The sequence below is a fragment of the Uranotaenia lowii genome, chromosome 3 (genome assembly GCF_029784155.1).
Source record: "Uranotaenia lowii strain MFRU-FL chromosome 3, ASM2978415v1, whole genome shotgun sequence".
Lineage (NCBI taxonomy): Eukaryota > Metazoa > Arthropoda > Insecta > Diptera > Culicidae > Uranotaenia > Uranotaenia lowii.
In genome coordinates this window covers 208,310,836-208,318,565 of record NC_073693.1, presented here as the reverse complement: position 1 = coordinate 208,318,565, position 7,730 = coordinate 208,310,836, and positions in this window count along the sequence as shown.

The following is a 7,730-nucleotide window of genomic DNA, read 5'->3' as shown; positions in this document are numbered from 1 at the left end:
AGGTCCGATGCATGGCAATGCAGCAGCCAGAGCACCATCACCGGAACATGAGATTGAAATTTTGCTATGACATAAAATCTCGCCTCGCATTGATCCATTCATGTGAACCACAGACAGTAGGTACATGGTATTTGTAGCAAGATTCTCGTTGTTCATTTTCTATACCAACAAATTCTGAAGCACGGAGTAAAAAAAGGTAGAAGCACTTCAAAATTCTGAACAAAAAATGGACTTATTCCTGGATAAGGTGTTTGCAAATGGCTTGCAATCTGTTTACTTTTATAAAAAAAAATCGATACAATTTTAAATATTTTCGTCAAAATATTAATTTAAATGGGCCTTCGCCCTGATGGTTATCAAACAAACATATTTGCAATTCATTTTAGAGGATGGAATGTGTCGGTTGGCATAGTATCGTTGTGCTGCAAAGTTAATTAGCAATAGGTAGGAATATCGTGGTGGAATAATTTTCTTCCATATAGTTATTTGCGATAACAAACAATTTTTATTTAAAAAGAACCGTCCAGAGTCATGCATAAGCCACAACAAATGAACATAGTTACATATATTGTGCATTTCCATTAAATTTTTAGAAACGTCGTTGATTGACTGACAGCAGATCATAATCTTTCGACAATGTAGTACTTTATTTTCTCTTGGCGGAAGTCTCAATTCCAAAGTATTTATATACGTTGGAAACTAACTGGTGAGTTTTCTCATATGCAAAAGTGAAAGTTGGTAAAACAAGCCCTTCCCACCTTGGAAAAGGTGGGGCTTCATAAAAACGATTTAAAATATGAACGAATCGATTATTTTCCACGTGATTTCCTTCAAATTTGGTACACAAGTATTTGGGTCATTGGGTTTCAAATTTGATAGAAATCCATGGAAAAATGATTGTTTTGTGTCATATTCTGCGTCGATTTGCTATGGTTGCCCTCTTTACCCTGGTGGGAGGTCTTTTTATACAATGCTTGAAGTTGCTCGGAAAAAATACATGTGTACCAAATTTGATACAAATCACGTGGAAAATAATCTGTTTGTTTCATATTGTACGTAGATTTTAAATTATTTTTTTTCAATTTTGAAATCGTCATATCTTTTGATTGACGTATCTTAGAGCTTCATGGTCTTCAACAAAGTTGTTCTTCAGCATTAAGATGTAGCTTGAAGAATTTGAGTTCAGTGCAACAGTGAGGCTGTAGGATTTTTTGAACGAAAAAGTCACTTTTCCCATTCTAATTTCTTCTTCTTTCTATACAAATTTTGAATTTTTTGCTACAGCCTATTTCAAATTCTAGAGCAGTTTGATACTTTTTTTTCTAAAAAAATTATTTGAATGGACAATAATATTAACGCGCAAACACTAAATTTTACTTCGGAATTCCGGACTTTCGACTTCCGACAAAGAAAAGTGAAGTACTAGATTGTCGGAAATCTGTGTTTTGTTACCAGTTCACCAGCGACTTTTCTTATTCAAATTTACAATATTAACGCGCCAGCACTAAATTGGACCTGAGTCGGGATTTTATTCGTATATATTCCCGTCTCATGTCAAATCATTATTCCTTGCGGCTAATGTTACCATGACATCGAGCATATTCTTTTTATTTTCATATTTTCCTATCTGCATCACAAAAAAATTAGACATAAATCAAAACCACAACACATAAAAAAGATTGTGTGTGTGGGCGCGTACTCATGTATGGGAATATCGAGACATTCTCTAGGAGCACGCTAAAGGACCCCTCTCAGTCACGCCGCAACAGCCTGCCAGATCAGCCGTGGTGTTCGTCTCGTGCATGGTGGGTGATCTCTGTGAGATGCCATGTTGCACATTTGGCGACCGTTATAGGACGTAAATTTTTAGTTGTGTTATATTTCAGTGGATAAAGTGCGTATTCCTTGTTTGTTGTGGCTTTATTGCGTAAAATGTTTTTCAAAAGAACCTGATACAGAGATCACCCACCGGGGGAAACAAAAAAGAGAACCAATTGAAATTTTGCAGATGAGTGACTCCAGACCAGTGTTGCTGGATTGACAGATTGTAAGTATACATCTGATTAAATAAAAGTTAAACACAGAAAGTATCAAAAATGAACAGCATGTTGAGAGGACAGCTGTAATGAAAAAGGCGAGTTGAGAGGACAGCCTTATTGCGTGTTGGGAGGACCGCAAAGATAAATGAACAGCGTGTTGAGAGGACAGCTGTAATGAAAAAGGTGAGTTGAGAGGACAGCCTTATTGCGTGTTGAGAGGACCGCAAAGATAAATGAACAGCTTGTTGAGAGGACAGCTGTGAAGGAGAAGGCGAGTTGAGAGGACAGCCTTATGCGTATTGGGAGGACCGCAAAGATAAATGAACAGCGTGTTGAGAGGACAGCTGTGAAGGAGAAGGCGAGTTGAGAGGACAGCCTTATGCGTGTTGGGAGGACCGCAAAGATAAATGAACAGCGTTGAGAGGACAGCTGTGATGAAAAAGGCGAGTTGAGAGGTCAGCCTTATTGCGTGTTGGGAGGGCCGCAAAGATAAATGAACAGCGTGTTGAAAGAACAGCTGTAAATAAAATGGCAAGTTGTAAAAACAGCTGTGAAGAAAATGGCAAGTTGTGAGGACAATCTTATTGCGGGTTGGGAAGACCGCAAAGAAAAGTAAACAGCGTGTTGAAAGAACAGCAATAAATGATAAGAGGAGGATTAGGGAACAACCTGATCCTTAAGATCTTAGGGCACTGGAGTTGAATGAAATTAATTATAGTGCATGTACATAGTGAGTGTCACAAAGGTTATTGACCAGGGGTCTAAAAAAAAAAAACAGCTTTATTGAGAGGAAAACAGTTGGGAGAACAACATTATAATCGCAAGTTCAAAACTCAGATAACAGAGAAACATGAAAGAATCAGAAAAGAGTTGTAATAGTAATATGTAGTACTTTATGTTGAGATGACAGATTTAACAGAAAATAAAAAGATTCTACAAAGAATGAGCAAACAAGTAAATATTTGCGAATTAAAAATAACGCAAGAGTTGAAAAAAAACCGCTTGAAAAGAAAAGCTTTATTAAAAATAAACAAGTTGATATAACAACGTAGTTATTGCAAGTTGAAGACAAATATATAGATTACAATGAACCATGGGAGAAACAAACGAAAATGGCAAAAGCAAAAAGGAAAAAAACGGATTTGCAATCACGAGTGCAGGACCGCACAAAAAAGGCTGAATATACGGATCATCTGTTATTTGAAACAATCATTCAGAAAACAATCTCATGAATAAAAAGTGGAAGTAAAAAAATATATGAAAGATGCATTGGAAAAAAGGAGAAAAAGAATAGCCGATGAAGAATGTTTTGTTAGAGAGTAAAAGAATCACAGGTATAAAACACAGTGTATAAGAATATACGTGTTACTTTTATTAAAAAGGAAAAGAGAAAACATTTTTGGAAGTTAAAAATAAAAGAGTGTTTTGAAGAATTGACATGGAAAGAAGGAGAAATTTTATGTAGATAGTCATCTGGAAAAAAAAAGAAAACAAAAATTAACATATATATATTCTATCCTACGAGAATGATGTTAATAATGTTGTTAAAAAAAATGTGATTTGATTGATGGTAGACTGATATTTAAAAAAGTGTCAGACTTAAGTAGACCAATCTTTATCGGTCACAGTCTGTTGAAACATACCTGATTTGTGATTTGCCTTTATTAACTTCAATTCAAAGTTAGGGAAAAAGAAAGCATCTGGCAACCAGGGCCAAACTATACATTCGTGTGCGCGTGAGAATCCTCCCGCTAAAACTATGGGAGAGCGAGAAATGCAAACAAATTTGCTTTGGAATCGTCTCAAATCTCAGAGAGAACATTGGCGATGATGGGCCCGCTTGCTATCGCGATCCTGGTGTACAATTCCCCATGTGCGAAAGGGAGAAACCAATAACTTCACTCCGATGTACACCCTGCTCAGCTGCCGTCTTAACGGAGGAACGCACACATGGATCACGTTTAATCATAACTAACAACTACAGTCAACTTAAGTAGGTATGTCCGTTTTTACTCCCAGGCTGAAATGCATGGATGCTAAAACACAATCACACGAATAGAAATAGTTTTTGTTTGAGAGAAAAGTTTTATTTATATAGCGATATTGTGCATATCTGTGCATATTATCTTTATGCAGCGAACATTCTCAAGGGCTGACGATGTTGCCCAGTAACGAAACCTGGGCTGGGCACTGGGCACACAGAAAGAAAAGAGCGCCGAATCGATGCGGTCGTTTGGCACGACAACGACGGCAACCAGAGAGATGTGTCTGGGCGTATTAGAAACATCTAGGAGTTTCCATTCTGAAACAAGCACAAGATTTTGTGCTTGCGTGCCAGTCTACATAAAGGCGCATTTTTTCATGCGCCTTCGATAGAGATGAGTAAGGCCGTAGGATGAAAATCCCAGAAGGAAAACTAATGCGCATTTGAGTCATTTGGGCTTGTGATATAGCTCAGTTGGCAAGTCTGTTGTCTCCTGAGCCGATGTCCGCGAGTTCGAGCCCAAGAGTAAACATCGAACACAGTTGTACCGGATGAGTTTTTCAATACCGATCCGCCAACTGCAACGTTGATAAAGTCGCGAATGCCATAAAGATGGTAAAACGACTATAATCGAAACAAAAAAAAAAAATTTGAGTCATTTCCACCAAACCCACAATGGAGTAAAAATCCAGTGTAAATTAAAAGTAAAAAAAAGGAAAGTGTTCTTCTTTTCTGACATTCTCCTGCTCTGGATTTAGTTTAGTGTGGCCTAGCCGAGATGGATTGTTGGTAGTTTTGTAGCAGTTGAAAAAGGTCATGTATTCCGTAATATTCTTGACTTTTTCATTGAATGTTGATTTTTTTTACGGAGAGAAAGGGAGATGTGTGGGCGCGTACTCATGTATGGGAATATCGAGACATTCTCTAGGAGCACGCTAAAGGACCCCTCTCAGTCACGCCGCAACAGCCTGCCAGATCAGCCGTGGTGTCCGTCTCGTGCATGGTGATCTCTGTGAGATGCCATGTTGCACAGATTGTATATCTTATGTTACACGAACAAAACATGAATTATTATTATTATTACTATTATCTATTTTCTTTTCTATTCTAATAAAAAATGATGGATTGAAGCACACAATTGTAAACAAACAAAACGAGTTTGGCTCCTTAAAGCCTAAAAAAGTCCGGACCTCCGGCTTCCGAAAGACTTCCGACAAAGAAAAGTGAAGTATTAGATTTTTCGGAAGTCTGTGCTTTGTTGCCAGTTCACCAGCGACATGTCTCAATTTTTTATTTAAGTTCACAATACTACTTGCTCGTCCGCTGTGGTTTGGAGTACAACATTCAAGTCTGGGCACCAAGCTTAATCGGCGGTATGAAACTACTCGAATCAGTCCTGAAATATAAATCCCGGAAAAAAGAAAACAACAACAACAGTCCAGAAATAGTTTTTAAGGTACGCACCTCTTGATTTTCTCTGGAATGAACCTCAACAACATCCATGCCCGATGTGGCATCGAACGGCTCGCGAATTATACTTCTCCGTCGCCTGTTTATCGACATTATATCCGGAAATATACAGACAGTGCTAACCTCGTCGAAATGATATTAACGCGCCAGCACTAAATTTTACTCCGGAAGTCCGGACTTCCGATTTCCAAAAGACTTCCAACAAAGAAAAGAGGAGTACTAGATTGTCACCTTTTTTCTCGGGGAACTGTACCTTTTGTCCAGCTCGATTCAGGTAAACTTTACCTCACTGTAAGTGAGTTTCACCTAGAAAGGGTGTAGTATTATAATTTAGTACTTGTAGTTATTTCGACTTGAGTGTGTAGTTAATCTTACCGATAGAGTATCAAAGAAGCCAAAGATGCGTGTTTAATTTTAAGAGTGTAAGCTGTCAAACGAAAACCGCATGGAAAGCGAATCGACACGACATCAGCAGAAGAAACAATTTGCAAAATTTGACTCTCCTTTGCCGCTGTTTACAAAGGGGGCAGGAATTTAGGTTTCTTGGATGCTTTAAGGTGAGAACATTTTAATAACCTCGCTGAAACGGAAACAATCAGACGTCTCTATATCAACCCTCAGGCACCTGAAGACGAGCCCAACGAAAATGCAGACGGAGGACAGTGCCGAGCTCGAAGGAAATAATAAGAAAAAGAAGACGAAAGAAACTAACCATACAGTAGGGTGAGTGAATGAAATTTTGATTGTCATTGCAAAATTCTGTTATCATAACGTCGATTTTGTAAGACACAAGCAAACCCCTCACCTCCTGAGCATTCATCAGACCGACTGTGGATGCCAGCAATCCGGACAAACAACGACCCCCAGTGGGTGAGTAAAAAAGTTGTAGTACGGAAGAGATAAAAGTGTTCGGGAGCTATTGGTGTCCAGCTCAGTCCTCTGGCCAAGCAGGAACAGATCTAGGCGGGAGCAGACATCGAGGTGCTCCGGGCTTTTGCCATGCGCCCTTTGAGCAGTGTAGCCAGGCATGGTTGCCAGAAACTGTGATATGCCGTAATACCGAAAGGAAACCGAGCTGCGATATAACTGTTGTTTGTGTTGGCTTTCAGATGTTTGTCTTTAAAGTATAGGATACGGGCCCGTGAGTAGATAATGTTAAGCAAGCTTTGGTTTTTAAAATGTCTTGAGGAAGTAAATTATTATAGCTACAAGCTTTGGGTAAAAGTTAGCCGTGCAGCACACACTCAATTTGTTTCAAAGGTAGAAGCTACCTTTTCGGCTTCCACGAGCGTTCACCTTGCTATCCCGGTAAATTTTACCTTTTTATTATTTTCCGTGTATACCAAATACGCGGTTCGAGTTCGAGTGAAAATGAACGTAAAAAAGTCTTTTTTTATCAATTACTCTTAAACGCGACACAACTAGCATGTGTAACATTGTAGAATCGATGGGGTATGGTTGAAAGATGAAGTTCCAGCCGTACTTGTTTCATGGTTGTAGAATCGGAATAAGAACAGTTCTATCAGGTTTTAAAGAACAAATCCGGCTGGAATTTCATTATTCAACCATTCCGTATCGATTCCACTATGCCACAAAACCTCGATCCTTCGATTCCAAATTAATCAAAAATGTATCGTTGAGTTTCGAAAAATAAATTTTTGTCGAAAATCGTTTTTTCAGTCTTCAGCTGTAATTTGAAAAACTTACCTGCCCAAGGGTCCGGCGACAAGTGTCTGATGCTAAGGGCCTCAATGAAAGCTTTCCGCTGCTAGCGATCCGGAGCCAGCGTCTTCTATTGATGTCAGCGTATTTCAGCGGATTGACAACGCCGCTATGGGCTTCTGTGCCTGTCTCTTCTGCGATGCCCATCTGGATTTAAGTCAAGAGTCTCGAAAAACCGGTACCTAGATTTCTACAGAATGTTTAAAAATGGAACCTCTGTAAAACCTCATGTAACCCATTTTAATGATTATAAGAATCTTAGACTTAATTTCTCACTAGAGTGTCTCATTTATATTAATTACACAAGGATGGTCCTAAAAAAATAACTTAAAAAAACCAAAAAACATTAATTGCTTTTGTAAGTAATCGTTGTGCTTCTATCCTTCATATGAAAAGACTTTCTTTCATTTCTATCGAAATAACAATCAAAGCACCATAAATTCAATCCTATAGCATCCTATATAATAAGTTAGGAGTACATCGGGAAAAATAATCAATACACTAGATTAACAATC